The sequence below is a fragment of the Triticum aestivum genome, chromosome 3D, assembly GCF_018294505.1.
Source record: "Triticum aestivum cultivar Chinese Spring chromosome 3D, IWGSC CS RefSeq v2.1, whole genome shotgun sequence".
Taxonomy (NCBI): domain Eukaryota; kingdom Viridiplantae; phylum Streptophyta; class Magnoliopsida; order Poales; family Poaceae; genus Triticum; species Triticum aestivum.
Window position 1 is genome coordinate 83,522,674 of NC_057802.1, and position 19,908 is coordinate 83,542,581.

At 46.6% G+C, this 19,908-nt stretch overlaps 1 long non-coding RNA gene and 1 pseudogene across 1 annotated transcript; one reads left to right on the plus strand and one right to left on the minus strand.

The window, feature by feature from the left end:
- The window catches only part of LOC123074197 (probable 2-oxoglutarate-dependent dioxygenase AOP1), a 20,982-nt pseudogene extending 3,767 nt beyond the window's left edge, over positions 1-17,215 (plus strand).
- A 291-nt stretch (positions 17,216-17,506) lies between these two features.
- LOC123074198 (uncharacterized) lies at positions 17,507-19,346 on the minus strand. Its single transcript, XR_006435900.1, has 5 exons — positions 19,222-19,346; positions 19,042-19,127; positions 18,541-18,625; positions 18,356-18,449; positions 17,507-17,767 (listed from the first exon to the last, which is right to left on the minus strand). It is a non-coding gene; the product is annotated as an uncharacterized lncRNA (long non-coding RNA).
- Between the last annotated feature and the right edge of the window lie 562 nt (positions 19,347-19,908).

Consider the following 19,908-nt stretch of genomic DNA (forward strand, 5'->3'; position numbering starts at 1 on the left):
CTTGGCTATGTCGACGGCTCTCTCCCCTGCCCCCCCCCCCCCCGCTGGTGGACAGCGTGCGCGGTCTGGTCTGTTATACGGCACATCGTGTTTGGACAGGGCAGGACCAGGCGAACCTCTCCTCCATCCAGGGGTCGCTTACTCCGGCTGTCGCTGGGCTTGTCGTCTTTGCCAAGACGTCTCATGAGGCATGGACTATCCTCGAGCGCTCGTTTGCGGTGCAGTCACAGGCTCGTGTCTCCGCACTTCATCGTCGGCTTGGCGAGTGTGAGAAGCTCGACTCCACGGCCAGGGAGTTCTACAACAAGGTCAAGGGCCTTGCTGACACGTTGGCATCCATTGGACAACCGCTCATCGACTCCGAGTTCAACTCCTTCATTGTCAACGGGCTTGACGAGGAGTATGATGCTTTGGTCGAGATCATCAACGAGCGGGGCGACTCCCATGATGGCACATGAGGTATACTCTCGCCTCCTCCTCACCGAATAGCGTGTGGAGGCGCGCCGCTCCAAGGGCAGTCACGGCCCCTCTCCGCGAACTCGGCCACCAAGGGTGGCCGCAACTTGTCTAAGGCGCCGCCCCCTGCATCGTCCTCGTCACGCTCGGCTCCCCCCTGTCCGCAACTTTACCAGGGGCTGGTGGTCGGCGTGTGTGTCAGCTTTGTGTCATTGAGGGGCACTGGGCCTCTAAGTGTCATAAGCGCTTCCAGCGGAGTTTTCTTGGCCTCAGCAATGATGTCAAGGACACACGCAACTTTGTGCGTCAGGTTGCTATGGCTGACCGTCCGGCGCCACCGAAGCAACAAGGGCACACTCAGTCCTACTCCATCGATCCCCACTGGTACATGGACTCTGGGGCAACGGAGCATCTCACAAGCGAGATGGGGAAGCTTCATACTCGTGAACCCTATCATGGCTCCGAAAAGATCCACTCCGCCAATGGAGCAGGTATGCACATCTCTCATATTGGTCAAGCATCTCTTCTCACTAGACATGAAAATAGGAGTCTTCAGCTTCGCAATGTTCTTAGAGTTCCATCTGTGACACGTAATCTTCTTTCAGTTCCTAAACTCACACGTGATAATAATGTGCTTTGTGAATTTCATCCTTTTGATCATTTTATTAAGGATCGGGGCACGAGGGACATTTTTCTTAGAGGGCGTCTGTGCCAGGGCCTCTATCGTCTGGAGCATCCTGGCGTCGCTCGTGTTTTCAGTGGAGTTCGGGTATCTCCGTCACAGTGGTATGCTCGTCTTGGTCATCCAGCCACACCTATCGTTCGTCATGTTTTGCGTCGTCATGAGCTTCCTAGCATGTCTAGTAATAAAGATGTAGCAGTGTGTGATGCTTGTCAGCAGGGGAAGAGTCATCAACTTCCTTTTTCGGAGTCTACTCGTGAGGTGAAACATCTTTAGAACTTGTGTTTTCAGATATATGGGGTCCTGCTCAGACTTCTGTCAGTGGTCACAATTATTATATCAGTTTCATTGATGCTTACAGTCGCTTTACCTGCCTTTATCTTATTAAGTCTAAATCTGATGTGTTTGATATCTTTGTTCAGTTTCAAAAGCATGCTGAACGCCTTCTCAAGCACAAAATTGTTCATGTTCAGTCGGACTGGGGGGGGGGCGAGTATCGCAACCTCAACTCCTTCTTTCAGTCACTTGGGATCACTCACCGTTTAGCATGTCCACATACACATCAGCAGAATGGTTCAGTAGAACATAAGCATCGTCAAATTGTCGAAACTGGTCTTACTCTTTTGGCCCATGCATCGGTTCCCTTTCGTTTTTGGAGTGATGCTTTCACCACTGCATGTTTTCTCATAAACCGTACTCCCACTCGTGTTTTGAACATGAAGACTCCCATTGATGTTCGCCTTAATGAACAACCTGAATACACCTTTTTCAAGGTTTTTGGGTGTGCTTGCTGGCCACATCTCCGTCCATATAACAAGCGCAAGCTCGAGTTTCGATCTAAAAAGTGTGTCTTTCTTGGCTATAGCTCTCTTCATAAAGGATACAAATGTCTTCATGTTACCACTAATCGTGTCTATATATCTCGGGATGTCGTGTTTGATGAGCATGTTTTTCCCTTTGCCAAACTTCCCGTGTCCACCGCTGAACCACGATCCATGCATTCATCCTCCATTGCCTCTGACCAATTTGATGATGTTGCATATTCTCCTATATTATTGCCTAATCATGGTGCAGACACTGGACGTGGGGCTCGTTTGGAAATTTTAGAGGCGCCATCGCCTTCTTCGTTGGCACCCCCAGCTGTGCACATCGATCATATGGCGCCTCTGCATGCCCTCGGGTCCCGTGCCCATGCACGGCCGGTTGATGCCCCGGTGCCAGCGCCCGCTTCGTCTCCCCTGACCTCTGGGCCGGCATCCCCCCGCGCTCGTCCCGCGACGCCTTTCACGCCAACGGCGTCTGGGCCGGCTTCATCCGCCTCCATCTCGCCCACGGCGTCTGGGCCGCGGTTGCCTAGGCCGGCCTCTCCCGGGTTGGCTTCCGCGCCATGCAGCCCAGTGTCGCCTGGCACCGGCTCCTCCACGTCGTCGCCTGGTCCCCTGCTAACCAAGGCGTCTCCATCGCCTTCATTCAGTCCACTACTGGCTGGCGCTTCTCCGTCTTCGTCCTCGACTTCGATGGCCCCTACTGCTGCTCTACGTCCACATACACGCAACCGCAGTGGCATTTTTCGGCCTAAGCAGCGTCACGATGGTACTGTTGCTTGGTTGGCCGCGTGCATGACTGCTGCGCTTGCAGATCCCTCTTCTGAGCCGCATACGTATCAAGCTGCTATGCGCATTCCTCATTGGAGAGAGGCCATGGAGCAGGAGTATCAAGCCCTTATTCGTAATAAGACATGGACTCTTGTTCCTCCACCATCGCGAGTTAACGTCATTGACTCCAAGTGGGTTTCAAAGTGAAGAAGCATTCTGATGGGTCCATTGAGCGCTACAAAGCACGTCTGGTTGCTCGAGGTTTTCGGCAGCGCTATGGTCTTGACTATGAAGACACCTTCAGTCCAGTGGTCAAGCCTACTACCATCAGGCTTCTTCTCTCTCTCACAGTTACTCGAGGTTGGTTTCTTCGTCAGCTTGATGTACAGAATGCCGTTCTCCATGGTGTGTTCTGATCCAGATCGTCCTGATCATCTCTGTCGTCTGTCCCAGGCACTCTATGGTCTGAAGCAAGCTCCCCGTGTGTGGCATGCCCGTCTTGCAATGGCCCTTCGTGCTCATGGTTTTGCATCATCGACTGCTGACTCCTCACTATTTATTCTACAGAAGCCTGAGGTTACTATGTACTTGTTGGTCTATGTGGATGACATTATTCTTGTCAGCTCCTCCCAGTCGGCTGCTACTGCTCTTGTTCGCTCTCTTGGTGCTGACTTTGCGGTCAAGGACCTTGGGAAGCTTCACTACTTTCTTGGTGTGGAGGTTACTTCTCGGGCTGATGGACTTGTCATGACGCAGAAGAAGTACTCCTTGGATTTATTGCAGCGGGCTGGGATGCTTAAGTGCAAACCGACCACTACACCGATGTCTACCACTGACAAGATCACTGCTGTTGATGGTGAGCTTCTGTCCTGTGCTGATGCGACGGAGTATAGGAGTATTGTTGGTGGTCTTCAGTACTTGACGATCACGAGACCAGATATTTCTTTTGCCGTCAACCGAGTTTGCCAGTACCTGCAGTCACCCCGTGACACTCATTGGTCTGCTGTTAAGCGCATCTTGTGTTACATTTGATTCACTGTGTCTCTCGGCATATTCTGATGCGGACTGGGCTGGCAGTCCGGATGACAGGCGATCTACGGGGGGCTATGTTGTGTTCTTTGGCTCTAAATTGATCGCCTGGAGTGCTCGAAAACAGGCTACTGTCTCATGTAGTAGTACTGAAGCTGAGTATGAGGTTGTGGCCAATGCTACTGCGGAAATTATCCCGGTACAGTCTTTGCTTCCGGAATTGGGTATATCCCAATCACAGTCTCCTGTCCTTTGGTGTGATAACATCGGTGCTACATACCTCTCTGCAAATCCCATATGCCATGCCCGAATGGAACACGTTGAAGTTGACTATCACTTTGTGCGGGAACGTGTCTCTCAGAAGCAACTACAGATCAGGTTCACCTTTTCCAAGGATCAACTTGCAGACATCTTCACCAAGCCGTTGCCTCTACCACAGTTTGAGGCATGCCGGCACAATCTTACCCTTCTAGATTCTTTAGGAAGTGGCTAAGATTGAGGGAGGGTGTTAGACTGTATAGCTTCAGTATTTATACATGTATATTGTAACGTTGTATAACACTCATTATATATATGTGATAGGCCACCCCTAGAGGGTTCTGTCGGTTTCCCCAAACCTATTGTCTTACATGGTATCAGACTAGGTCACCTACGATCCAAGACGTGTATATAATGAGTGGGATAGGTCACCCCTAGAGGGTTGTATCAGACTAGAGGGTGATAGGTCACGTATCCCACTCATTATTTATACGTGTATACTGTAACAGTGTGGAGCCCAGCGCTCCCTCAAGACATGCTGACGATCGGCGCAGAGAAGACAGCAGCAACCGTGGCCGCCATGATGCTGACCAAAGCTGTCGCCTGGAGCTCCTGACTCGCGATGCCCAGAACATTCACAACAGATGTGTGCAGCGCCTCCCCAATGCTACAATCACCTCGACTTCGGGCAGGAGGCGCAGGCGCCTGAAAGATAGAATGCTAGCCCGCGCAGCAAAGAGAACCAAGGAAGATCGCCGCTACCTTGCCCCCGCACTACATTCAGTGACATCATTGTGCTGGGACCTTCCCTGACTGCCCCTGAGAACCACAGAAGATCGACACCACCTTCCCCTCACACTACATACCAAGACATCATTGAGCTGCAACCTTCCTTGACTGCCCCTGTCTGGTTATGTCGCGTGGAGCCGCTGGAGAACGCACCACTGGGCTGGCCTGCTCGGACCTCTCAGGCTCGATGCTCCATCACACCGCTCCACCAGCAGGTTGACCACAGCGACTCCGGTGAGGAGCCTCGCACACCTATCTTCGTGCCGTGCCTTGCTGCATCCCCGGTGTCCCTCAACGCGGGCCAAGCACCAGAGACGCCCCGGGAGCCATCCCCTGAATCGCCGCTCTTCGTCCCGGTGCGGTCACCCCTCCTTCCAGCTCCAGGTTCTACACCACCCAGGCCACCCACGACAAGGAGGAAGACACTTGCTGGAGTCACCAGCTTCAACCTCGGCCGACGTAGCCCGCAACTGAGTGCCAAGAACGGGAACATACCCGTTACACAGCTTGCAGAAAGGCTAGCTTCACCAACTCCCCCTGGCCTGGAAGCTGAGCCTGATGACTCTCTTCAGGACGCGCTCACCCCTACGCCTGAGTTCGTCCTCGCCAATCCAACACCACCAAGCCATGTTGAGGTAACCCCATCCCTTCGCGGCTCTACTGCTCTCTCGGAGGAGGAGGGAGGAAGGCCTCTGTTCATCCCACGCATGCCGGCTCTTCTGCCTACTCCATCATCTCGCCCCACTCCACCAAGGCCACCCAAGGCAAGGCGGGTCACTGGCTTCCTGCTGCCGCGCCGTTGCCCGCGTCTTCAGGCCAAGAAGAGGAGTATGCCCATTGCCAAACTTGCAGAGCAGCTCCCGTGTCATCAAATGGGCATAGTCGCTGAAGGAGAACAAGTCACTGAGGAGGCCAGTCATAAATTCACGCCAATGTTCCAGGGGCGTCTGCCGGATATCACTGTTGCTGCCCTTCGAGCTCTGTTCAAGATGGACTGCGATCTCTCTGCTGCGGTTGAAGAGGCACTGATCCAGTATGGAGGGGAAGGAGGACCTGACCTGAGCGCTCCAGTTGCGGAGGAGGCCTGAGTGTTGAGATAGTCTATATTGCTGTAGCCTAGTTTAATTATGTTAGCTACAACCTGCCATGATGTGAGCTTGCCTGTTTGTGGTGGTGTGTGTGCTCCACTGATGATGGCCCGGGCAAGGCAAAGTTCGTTCCAGTTTCAACCTGATGTAGTTCCGGTTTGCAGATGTTAGACACCAACTTATCAATCCTATGTTGGAATGTTCGTGGTCTAAACAACCCTGACCATCGTGCGACGGTTCATGAGACAATTGCTTCTTCCTCCTGTCATCTAGTTTGCATCCAAGAATCAAAACTCCAGGCCATCGACCAGTTCACGGCTGCGTACCTTGGCGGTCAGCGTCTAAAATCCTGTGCTCAGAGACCTGCTGATGGTACAAGAGGGGGTATCTTCCTCCTTTGGGACGACAATGTTGTGTCCATTACCAATGTCCAGATTGGTGCCTACTACCTCTCGGCCTCTGTTTCCATGAAAAACTGCAATGAACCACAATCCTTCAAGCTTACTACAGTTTATGGCCCTACTCGCAGCAATCTCAAAGAGGCCTTCTTCCTTGAGCTAATCTCTCAAAAGCCTCCTGTAGGAACCAAGTGGCTTGTTAATGGTGATTTCAATCAAATCTACAGGGCAAGGGATAAAAACCGTGCAAATGTGAATCATTCTCGTCTTGTGAGATTCCGCAACGCACTCAACTCCTGCGAGCTAAAGGAAATCCCCTTGCAAAATAGAAAATTCACTTGGAGTAACGAGCAAAATGATCCGACGATGAGCAAGCTTGATGGTTTCTTCTGTAACGAAGAGTGGGATCTTGTTTTCCCTACCCACATACTCCAAGCCCTGTCATCTTCGCTCTCTGATCACTACTCTCTCTTGCTTGCCAATGCTACTGGTCCGTGCTACCTCTTGAGCATGTGTTGGTTTTCCCTTAAAGAGGAAAGGGTGATGCAGCAAAGTAGCATAAGTATTTCCCTCAGTTTTTGAGAAACAAGGTATCAATCCAGTAGGAGACTACACGCAAGTCGCCTAGTACCTGCACAAACAATCAAGAACCTTGCAACCAACGCGATAAAGGGGTTGTCAATCCCTTCATGGCCACTTGCAAAAGTGAGATCTGATAAAGATAATAAGATAAATATTTTTGGTACTTTTATTGTATAGATTGGAAAAGTAAAGATTGCAAAATAAATAGTAAACTACAATTGTAGATTGGAAACTTATATGATGTAAAGTAGACCTGGGAGCCATAGGTTTCACTAGTGGCTTCTCTCAAGATAGCATATATTACGGTGGGTGAACAAATTACTATCGAGCAATTGATAGAAAAGCGCATAGTTATGAGAATATCTAGGCATGATCATGAACATAGGCATCACGTCCATGTCAATTAGACCGAAACGATTCTGCATCTACTACTATTATTCCACACATCGACCGCTATCCAGCATGCATCTAGAGTATTAAGTTCATAAGAGCAGAGTAACGCATTAAGCAAGATGACATGATGTAGAGGGATAAACTCAAGCAATATGATATAAACCCCATCTTTTTATCCTCGATGGCAACAATACAATACGTGTTGGTTCCCTTTCTGTCACCGGGATCGAGCACCGCAAGATTGAAACCAAAGCTAAGCACTTCTCCCATTGCAAGAAAGATCAATCTAGTAGGCCAAACTAAACCGATAATTCGAAGAGACTTGCAAAGATATTAAATCATGCATATAAGAATTCAAAGAAGAATCAAATATTGTTCATAGATAATCTTGATCATAAACCCACAATTCATCGGATCTCGGCAAACACACCGCAAAAAGAATTACATCGAATAGATCTCCAAGAAGATCGAGGAAAACTTTGTATTGAAATCCAAAGAGAGAGAAGAAGCCATCTAGCTAATAACTATGGACCCGAAGGTCTGTGGTAAACTACTCACACATCATCGGATAGGCTATGGTGTTGATGTAGAAGCCCTCCGTGATCGAATCCCCCTCCGGCAGATCGCCGGAAAAGGCCCCAAGATGGGATCTCACGGGTACAGAAGGTTGCGGCGGTGGAAAAGTGGTTTCGTGGCTCCCCCCAATGTTTTCAGGGTATAAGAGTATATATAGGCGAAAGAAGTAGGTCGGTGGAGCTACGAGGGGCCCACGAGGGTGGGGGCGCGCCCTCCTGCCTCGTGGACGCCTCGTTGCTTCCTTGACGTCCACTCCAAGTCTCCTGGATTGCGTTTGTTCCAAAAAAGATCCTTGCGAAGTTTCGGTCCGTTTGATATTCCTTTTCTGTGAAACACTGAAATAGGCAAAAAAAATAGCAATTTGCACTGGGCCTTCGGTTAATAGGTTAGTCCCAAAAATAATATAAAAAGGTATATTAAAGCCCATTAAACATCCAAAACGGATAATATAATAGCATGGAACAATCAAAAATTGTAGAGACGTTGGAGACGTATCAAGCATCCCCAAGCTTAATTCCTGCTCGTCCTCGAGTAGGTAAATGATAAAAACAGAATTTTTGATGTGAAATGCTACCTAACATAATTATCAATGTAATTTTCTTTATTGTAGCATGAATGTTCAGATCCAAAAGATTCAAGACAAAAGTTTAATATTGACATAAAAATAATAATACTTCAAGCATACTAACCAAGCAATTACGTCTTATCAAAATAACATAGCCAAATAAAGCTCATCCCTACAAAATCATATAGTTTCTCTATGCTTCATTTTCGTCACACAAAATGCTCTCATCATGCACAACCCCGATGACAAGCCAATCAATTGTTTCATACTTTAGTATTCTCAAACTTTTTCAATTTTCACGGAATACATGAGCGTGAGCCATGGACATAGCACTATGGGTGGAATATAATATAATGATGGGGGTTGTGTGGAGAAGAAAAAATAGGAGAAAGTCTCACATTGACGCAGCTAATCAATGGGCTATGTAGATGCCCATCAATTGATGTCAATGCGAGGAGTAGGGATTGCCATGCAACGGATGCACTAGAGCTATAAATGTATGAAAGCTCAACAAAAGAAACTAAGTGGGTGAGCATCCAACTTGCTTGCTCACGAAGACCTAGGGCATTTGAGGAAGCCCATTGTTGTAATATACAAGCCAAGTTCTATAATGAAAAATTCCCACTAGTATAAGAAAGTGACAATATAAGAACTCTCTATCATGAAGATCATGGTGCTACTTTGAAGCACAAGTGTGGAAAAAGGATAGTAGCATTGTCCCTTTTATCTCTTTTTTTCTTTTTTTCTTTGGCCTTTTTTTATATTTGGCCTTTCTCTTTTTTTGGGACAATGCTCTAATAATGAGGATCATCACACTTATATTTATTTACAACTCAAAGATTACAACTCAATACTAGATCAAAGTATGACTCTATATGAATGCCACCGGCGGTGTACTGGGATGGGCAATGAATCAAGAGTGACATGTATGAAAAATTATGCATGGTGGCGTTGCCACAAATACGATGTCAACTACATGATCATGCAAGGTAATATGACAATGATGAAGCGTGTCATGACAAACAGAACGGTGGAAAGTTGCATGGCAATATATCTCGGAATGGCTATGGAAATGCCATAATAGGTAGGTATGGTGGCTGTTTTGAGGAAGATATAAGGAGGTTTATGTGTGATAGAGCGTATCATATCACGGGGGTTGGATGCATCGGCGAAGTTTGCACCAACTCTCAAGGTGAGAAAGGGCAATGCACGGTACCGAAGAGGCTAGCAATGATGGAAGGGTGAGAGTGCGTATAATCCATGGACTCAACATTAGTCATAAAGAACTCACATACTTATTGCAAAAATCTACAAGTCATCAAAACCAAGCACTACGCGCATGCTCCTAGGGGATAGATTGGTAGGAAAAGATCATCGCTCGTCCCCGACCGCCACTCATAAGGAAAGCAATCAAACAACACCTCATGCTTCAAATTTGTCACACAACTTTTACCATACGTGCATGCTACGGGACTTGCAAACCTCAACATAAGTATTTCTCAATTCCATAATTACTCAACTAGCACGACTCTAATATTACCATCTTCATATCTCAAAACAATCATCAAGTATCAAACTTCTCATAGTATTCAATGCACTCTATATGGAAGTTTTTATTTTACCCATCTTGGATGTCTATCATATTAGGACTAATTTTATAACCAAAGCAAATTACCATGCTGTTCTAAAAGACTCTCAAAATAATATAAGTGAAGCATGAAAGATCAATTATTTCTATAAAATAAAACCACCACCGTGCTCTAAAAAGATATAAGTGAAGCACTAGAGCAAAATTATCTAGCTCAAAAGATATAAGTGAAGCACATAGAGTATTCTAATAAATTCCGATACGTGTGTGTCTCTCCAAAAGGTTTGTATAGCAAGGATGATTGTGGTAAACTAAAAAGCAAAGGCTCAAATCATACAAGACGCTCCAAGCAAAACACATATCATGTGGTGAATAAAAATATAACCTCAAGTAAAGTAACCGATGGATGAAGACGAAAGAGGGGATGCCTTCCGGGGCATCCCCAAGCTTAGGCTTTTGGTTGTCCTTGAATTTTACCTTGGGGTGCCTTGGGCATCCCCAAGATTAGGCTCTTGCTACTCCTTGTTCCAAAATCCATCAAATCTTTATCCAAAAACTTGAAAACTTCACAACACAAAACTCAACAGAAAATCTCATGAGCTCCGCTAGTGTAAGAAAACAAACCTCAACTTTAAGGTACTGTAATGAACTCATTCTTTATTTATATTGGTGTTAAAACTATTGTATTCTAACTTCTCTATGGTTCATACCCCCGATGCTAGCCATAGATTCATTAAAATAATCAAACAATACACGAAAGCCAGAATCTGCCAAAAACAGAACAGTCTGTAGCAATCTGATTTGTTCGAATACTTCTGGAACTCCATAAATTCTGAAAAACTAGGAAAACCTGGATAATTTATATATTGATCTTCTGCAAAAAGAATTAGTATTTTATCACGTTCTGCTGAATTTTAACAATTATTTTTGTGAGCGTAAAGTTTCTGTCTTTTTCAGCAAGATCAAACAACTATCACCCAAGAAGATCCTATTGGTTCTACTTGGCAGAAACACTAATTAAAACATAAAACCACATCTAAAGAGAGGCTAGATGAATTATTTATTACTAAACAGAAACAAAAAGCAAGAAACAAAAATAAAATTGGGTTGCCTCCCAACAAGCGCTATCGTTTAACGCCCCTAGCTAGGCATAAAAACAAGAATAGATCTAGGTATTGTCATCTTTGGTTTTTATCTTTTTAGCGGAGTCATGCTCGAATCCGGGAGGTTCTTTGGGTTTCCCTTCATATTCGGAAATTTTCAAATCTAAAGAGTCCAACCTCTTATTGCAAAGGGTGATCAACATATTCATGGGGTGAAGGTTTCCGCTAACACTTTTGAGAGGTTCAAGAGACTTTTGTAAGATTTTCGTTACTTCACAAATTTTCTCAAAAACTTGTGTCTCTTCCTGGGTATGATGTAGTCCCTTTTTTTGGGCAAGTATTCCTACTATTCCCTCTATAATTTCAAGCGCAATACTGGGATCAATTTCGATAAAATTGCCTTTGGCAGCGGAATCCAAGAGTTCTCTATGGGACATATTTAGTCCAACATAAAAATTGCGAAGTAAAATTCTAAAATTTATCTCTAGGGTACAATTACGATAAGATTCCATCATCCTATACCAAGCATCTTTTAAATTTTCTCCTGGTCTTTGTTTGAAGTGAAGAACTTCAAACTCGGGGGACAAAGGAAGAGATAAAGGATTCGCCATGAGGGCGAAACAAACGGACTAACACACGGACACACAAGAAGCAAGCGGGAAGAAGCGGATGGAAAAGGGCGAATAAAACGGCAAGGGTGAAGTGGGGGAGAGGAAAACGAGAGGCAAATGAAAAATAATGTAATGCGAGGGAGAAGAGTTTGTGATGGGTACTTGGTATGTCTTGACTTGTGCGTAGATCTCCCCGGCAACGGCGCCAGAAATCCTTCTTGCTACCTCTTGAGCATGTGTTGATTTTCCCTTGAAGAGGAAAAGATGATGCAGCAAAGTAGTGTAAGTATTTTCCTCAGTTTTTGAGAACCAATGTATCAATCTAGTAGGAGACTACACGCAAGTCGCCTAGTACCTGCACAAACAATCAAGAACCTTGCAACCAACGCGATAAATGGGTTGTCAATCCCTTCACGGCCACTTGCAAAAGTGAGATCTGATAAAGATAATAAGATAAATATTTTTGGTAGTTTTATTGTATAGATTGGAAAAGTAAAGATTGCAAAATAAATAGTAAACTAGAATTGTAGATTGGAAACTTATATGATGTAAAGTAGACCCGGAGGCCATAGGTTTCACTAGTGGCTTCTCTCAAGATAGCATATATTACGGTGGGTGAACAAATTACTATCGAGCAATTGATAGAAAAGCGCATAATTATGAGAATATCTAGGAATGATCATGAACATAGGCATCACATTCGTGTCAATTAGACCAAAACGATTCTGCATCTACTACTATTACTCCACACATCGACCGCTATCCAGCATGCATCTAGAGTATTAAGTTCATAAGAACAGAGTAACGCATTAAGCAAGATGACATGATGTAGAGGGATAAACTCAAGCAATATGATATAAACCCCATCTTTTTATCCTCGATGGCAACAATACAATACGTGTCGGTTCCCTTTCTGTCACTAGATCGAGCACCGCAAGATTGAACCCAAAGCTAAGCACTTCTCCCATTGCAAGAAAGATCAATCTAGTAGGCCAAACTAAACCGATAATTCAAAGAGACTTGCAAAGATATTAAATCATGCATATAAGAATTCAGAGAAGAATCAAATATTGTTCATAGATAATCTTGATCATAAACCCACATTTCATCGGATCTCGGCAAACACACCGCAAAAAGAATTACAACGAATAGATCTCCAAGAAGATCGAGGAGAACTTTGTATTGAGATCCAAAGAGAGAGAAGATGCCATCTAGCTAATAACTATGGACCCGAAGGTCTGTGGTAAACTACTCACACATCATCGGGTAGGCTATGGTGTTGATGTAGAAGCCCTCCATGATCGTATCCCCCTCCTGCAGATTGTCGGAAAAGGCCCCAAGATGGGATCTCATGGGTACATAAGGTTGCAGCGGTGGAAAAGTGGTTTCGTGCCCCCCCCCCCCGATGTTTTCAGGGTATAAGAGTATATATAGGCGAAAGAAGTAGGTCGGTGGAGCTACGAGGGCCCCACGAGGGTAGGAGGTGCGCCTACCCCCCTGGGCGCGCCCTCCTGCCTCGTGGCCGCCTCGTTGCTTCCTTGACGTCCACTCCAAGTCTCCTGGATTGCGTTTGTTCCAAAAAAGATCCTCGCGAAGGTTTCGTTCCATTTGGATTCCGTTTGATATTCCTTTTCTGCGAAACACTGAATTATAGGCAAAAAAACAACAATTTGCACTGGGCCTTCGGTTAATAGGTTAGTCCCAAAAATAATATAAAAAGGTATATTAAAGCCCATTAAACATCCAAAACGGATAATATAATAGCATGGAACAATCAAAAATTATAGATACGTTGGAGACGTATCAGTCCGAAGAGACACAAATCTTTTCGTTTCGAGAACCACTGGATCAAGATGCCTGGGTTCCAACAGATTGTTAGTAACTCCTGGAATGAGGATCCTTCCCATGTTGAGCCCTACCAACGGCTTTTCCATAAGCTTAAGAGAACTAGTATGAGGTTGCGTGCTTGGAGCAAAAAACTTTTCGCAGCTTCTAGAATTCAACTTCACATGGCCGTGGAGATCATCCTACACCTGGATATGGCGCAAGATCGTAGGGAACTCCCCCCCTGATGAGAGGGACCTCAGCAAGAGACTAAAGAGGAAGGTCATTGGCTTGGCGGTCCTGGAGAAGTCTAGAAAGCGTCAAAATTCCAGAGTTACCAATCTTAAGGCGGGAGATGCCAACACTCGCTACTTCCATCTCCATGTCAACCGCAGAAGGAGGAAGAACTTCATACAACGCCTGAAAAACAATAATGGTTGGGCTATGGATCATGCACACAAATAGGAAATCGTGCACCGGCACTTCAAAAACATTGTCAAAAAAGCCCCCACGCGTAACATCGACTTCAATTGGGGGCTGCTGCATACCCCGGATTGTGATCTTCATGAGCTAGACAACGCCATCACGAAGGAGGAGGTGAAGGCTGATGTGTTCTCCATGCCGGGAGACAAAGCCCCTGGACCGGATGGCTTCTCCGGTGCGTTCTTTAAGGCATGTTGGAGCATCATCAAGGCAGACATTATGTGTGCCATCAATCATTTCTCTGATCTACATGCGTCCCATTTTCACTGATTGAACTCGGCAGATATTGCCTTGATCCCTAAGAAGGATGGTGCTGATGACATTACAGATTTTCGCCCCATCAGTCTTATCCATGCCATTGCCAAGATTATTGCCGAAGTGATGTCCAACCGCCTTGCGCCACACATGAATGACCTCGTCTCGCAGGCTCAGAGTGCTTTCATAAAAATAAATGCATTCATGATATTTTCATGTATGTTCGCAACCTTGCGAAACGCCTGCACCGCAAAAAGACCCCGGCACTCCTATTCAAACTGAACATCAAAAAAGCATTCAACTCAGTTAGATGGGACTTCCTCCTCGACTTTCTCAACCACCTTGGGTTCCCTCCGAGGTTCAGGGGTTGGATCTCGACTTTGCTTTCTTCAGCGTCTTCGCGTATTCTCCTTAATGGGGTTCCAGGTGCCCCCATCAAGCACGGATGTGGTTTGAGGCAAGGAGATCCACTTTCCCCTCTCCTATTCGTGCTCGCGATTGATCCACTACACCTAATCCTCCAGAAGGCCACCGCCCAAGGAAAACTGCACCCTCTCGGTGGTCAGGCTATGTCAATTCGGGCCTCCCTCTACGCGGGCGATGCAGCTGTTTTCCTTGCCCCCATCAAGTCAGATGTTGAGTTCTTTGCCCGCACTCTTAAGAGTTTTGGGGATGTCACTGGCTTGGTCACGAACTGTGCCAAAAGCTTGGTTGCTCCTATTCGTTGTGAGAATCTGGATCTGATGGATATCTTACACTCTTTCCCGGCTAGCCGTACCTCATTCCCGATGAAGTATTTGGGCCTACCTCTCTCGGTCAAGAATTTGAAAAGAATCCACTATCAACCGCTCGAAGACAAGATCGCAGCCCAACTGGCACCATGGATGGGTAAACACGCTGCCTCTCCGGGACGTGTAGTGTTGGTCAAGTCTGTGCTTACGGCCATTGCCATCTACTATATGGCGGCACTTAACCTCCCGGTTGAGGTGATGAACAAGATTGATGCTCTCCGACGGGCATTCTTGTGGGCTGGATGTGACAAAGTCACTGGAAGAAAATGCAAGATTAATTGGGAGCAAGTGTGCAAGTCAAAACTTCAGGGTGGCCTTGGCATCCTGAATCTGAAAAAGTTTGCATCAGCACTGCGCATTCCTTGGCTCTGGGGTGAGTGGCTTACACCGATCAAGACTTGGGTGGGATTAGGGACACCATGCGACCGGCACGATAGAGACATCTTTGCGGCCTCCACAAAAGTTGTTCTGGGCGATGGTACACGTGCCATTTTTTGGGAGTCTACTTGGCTTGATGGTTTGCGACCCAATGACATTGCACCAAAAAAAATTGAACTGTCAAAAAGAAGAAATTGCTCGGTCCAGAAAGCGCTCTCCAACAATTTTTGGGTGTCTCAGGTGAAGACCTCTCAGGGCATGACGGTCGACCATCTTCATGAGTTTTTCAACCTATGAAAGAAGCTATCTCATGTTCAGCTAATACCTGACACACCTGATTCCATCACTTGGAAGCTCACCAAGGATGGTCATTATTCAGCTGCAACGGCTTACAGTGTGCAATTTCTTGGTTTAGTCGATACGGACTTACCACGAATGGTTTGGAGAATTTGGGCTCCCCCAAAATACAAATTCTTCGCTTGGCTAGTCATCAACAATAGAATCTGGACGGCAGACCGGCTTCAGAAGCGGGGATGGCCTAATTACAACATGTGCCCCCTTTGTAAGCAAGTTCAGAAATCGGCGGCTCATCCGCTTTTCAAATGCCGATACATGGTTAGAGTGTGGAACATGATTGAGGTGTCTTCATGACATTTACCCGCAGAACTGGGCCATGGTTGACACAGTGAAAACTTGGTGGAGCGCCAACGCCTCCAACACGACGCAATCTCGACGACCGCTTACCTGCCTTATGCTACTTGTCTCGTGGGAAATCTGGAAAGAGCGGAATGCTAGAGTATTTCGTAACGTCGCAGTGCCTGTTGGAGTTTTAGTTGCTAGAATCAAAGACGAAGCGGTGATATGGTGTGTGGCAGGTGTGAAACATTTGTGTAATACCATGCCGCAAGAGTGATATGTTGTATTTGGCCTTTGACCAAGACCCCTAATACTCCTTATTCAATGAAAATGGCAAATCTTTTGCCTTGTTTTAAAAAAAATGTCTTACAGTGGGTGAGGGTGCACTCTCCAGGCCGCGACTCCCTCCTCGTCGTCGCCGGCCAGCCACTCGTGGTGAGTTGTGAGCTTATGTGCCACAGCCGGCACTTCAATTGCATCTCTTGGTTCACTCGTGGAGTAGTTGGGAACTGACATGCTGCAGGCTTGGAGTAACGGGAGGCTGCACGCGCCGGTGCACAGGGTGGCCGTCGGCGGGCGGGAGGACCGGCTGTCCTGCGGCATGTTCCTGCTTCCAAGCAAGAACCTCGTCGTCGACGCGCCGCCAGAGCTGGTCACCGTGGACGCCCCGCGCCGGTTCAGGCCGTTCGAGTACAGTGACTACCTCAGGTTCAAGCACGCCGGCGGCAACGGCGAGAACGTGCTCGACCGCTTGATTTTTTGTCCAAAAAGACCCCTGACCAACGGAATTGTCAAAAAAGACTACCTGTGGATAAATTTGACAAAAAGACCCCCTAGACCGTGGCGGCAGGTACGGCAGACAACACGTGGCACCTGCCGCCACGCCAGGAGGCGGCGGGCCCTGCCGCCACCGCAGGAGGCAGCCACCCAGCCGAACGGGAATCCCAACTACTCACCGCGCCGCGACGGAACGGGGCGGGCCAGGTGGGCCCTGCCGCCACGGGCGGAGGCGGCCTCTCCTGGGCGTGGTCGCTGGCTGGCCGACAGGCCGCGGGCCCCGCCGGTGGGCCTCGCCGCCACTGCCGGAGGCGGCCTCTCCTGGCGCGCTGCCTGGCCGATAGCCCCTGACCACTGATGGCGCTGATTCCCATGACAGCGACCTAACGACGCTAATTCCAACGGCGGGAAATGGACGCTGATGTGCTGCTGCTTTTTCCGGGAATCACTCCTGCTTTTCTTCTGTCCAGGAATCACTCCTGCTTTTCTTTTGTCCGGGAATCACTCCTGCTTTTGCTTGTTCTGCTTGAGTGGGTGCGACGGCACTGCGGAAGGAATCCTAGGCTGCGGGAACCTGTTGTGCCGACACTACAGGGATCGTAAAATTTCGTATGTTCGCGTTTATTTTCTGGCCATCATTTGTCATCTGAGCCTATAAAAGGAGACACTGAGGCTCTCGTCATCTTCGTCCAGCCATCCTCGAAATCGCCACTGCGCAAAGTGTGTAACACATTTTTCTAGCCGGTATGAGTTTGCCTTGCTCGGATCAAAGCATTAGGCCGAGGAAAATGAAGAATGCAAGTTTGCCTCCGGGGATGGCAGGCCTGCGGTGTTGGTGTGGGGATCTTTGCAAGGTGAAGGAGGTGACGGATTTTTCAGATCGGTTGGGCATGAAGTTTTTCCATAGTACCTAACCAAAATACATGTTTACATTTCAAACAATTAGTAACTGAACATTTAATAGTAGTATGATGACAATATTTACATATCAGACGACTAAAATAATAATCGTATTTTCGTTACAAATATTCGTTTTGCTTTTAGCATCATTTGCTTAGACTTTCCGGGGTTGTTTGGTTAATGGGTATTTAGAGATCTTTTTTTTTCTCTAACTCGTCTACGAGCGTCACAAACTAAAACTCTGTTTGCTTTTCTCCCACTACCCCAGAAATATCCTAAACTGATTCTCGTAACATGCAAAAACTGAGCTTTTGGAAAAACGACTATTAGTAAAAACTAATTTTCTTACAACAGGTTATGACAAAACCGATGGTAATTACTCGCTATCCAAACAACCACTAAACATAATAGTACGATAATAACATTTTAATATCATATGAGTAAACCATTTAATTTCTTCCGGCTTTATATAATTTTTTCATATCATACGATAACAACCATTTATTTACAAATAATAATATTTACAGCGGCATGCACATTATTCACAATAGTACATCAATACAAAAAATATTATCAAAATTACGGTGTCATTTTATACCTTAGCTCCAATATGGATGTGCTTGCGAATGCAATTAAGCGTCAAAATAGTTCCAATAAATATCCGTCACCAGTGCTATATGAACGGAGTCAACCTATTATCACATGAAAATCAATATTACACACGGATTTTTCTTCCTACTATCAAAAGTATGAAAATAGCACTTGCATGTATGTGGTCATCACCTCAAAAGGGACAGCGAAGATGGATACACAATTTCTTCAATCACGTCATCTCCTCCTTGTTTGCTACTAAGATGAATTATTTTACCTAATTACATACATCATTAAGTACATTAGCACCTAATCTTAACATATAAAATTTAGATTATTGCGACATAACAAAGTAGACCTACGGTTTCCTAACTATAGACTTATTAATAAACATACCACATGAAATAACATACCACATGAAATAACGTACCACATGCAATGAACAATTACAGTACAATTTTTTCTTAATTACCGTATTAAGATTTCCCGCATGTCAATACTAATGGACGCACCTAACATTGATACAACATCTTCAACCTACTCTTCTGAAAAAATAGTATAAATGCTACATCTGTCGTCTGAAATTATTTCTAACCACTAAGCACTACCATCGCATAGCTAATAACGAGCTAAAAGACGAACTAATTACCACCCTGCATGCACAAATAAATCAATGTATTGCAAAGCTCATACCTTGATCTTCAACTTCGTAGTTGACTTCGCTACACAAATCCTACTCCTGAAGCTCTAAATGACTCCAGAAAATAATAAAATAATACCTAACACAACAGAGAACACATAGTTATGAACTAAAAAAAAAGAGTACAAACTTCATGCATGCGAACGAAACCAACAAAAATGAATAGATCTTACCTTCGTCTATCTTTTCTTCAACTTCAGCATATTCAAAGTCCGACTCTAAATCGCCCTAAATCACGAGTGAAAGTGCCTAGTCAGTTTTGCTTTCTCTCTGTTCTTGCACGCAGAGAGTAGAAGAGGAGGCCAGAGTGTGCTTGCGCACGAAGCATACGCATACTATATAAAAGGAAGAGCATCCCTGTAGTGTCGGCACAATAGGTTCCCACAGCGTGTGAGTGATTCCCGCAGTGCCGTCATATCCGCTGAGGCAAAAGAAGGAAAAACCGGAGTGATTCCCGGGCAGCAGCATCGCCAAAGCAACCAGTGCAGAGCACCGCTGAGTGTCGGCACTAAGGGTCAAAGTTCACAGATTCCCGCGCGTGGGAATGAGGGCTGTCTGCGTCGGAATCAGCGCCGTCAGCTGTCGCGCGTGCAGGAAAGATGCCGCCAGCAGCAGTGGCGGCAGGGCCCGCGCCTCGGCCCGCGCGCAGCAGCAGCTGTCGCCAGCCAGGGACAGCGCCAGGGGCGGCCACCTCCCACGGTGGCGGCGGGGCCCACCTGGCCCGCCTCGTTCCGTCGCGGCGCGGTGAGTAGTTGGGATTCCCGTTTGGCTGGGTGGCCGCCTCCTGCGGTGACGGCAGGGCCCGCCGCCTCCTGGCGTGGCGGCAGGTGCCACGTGTCGCCCGCCGCGGCTGCCGCCAC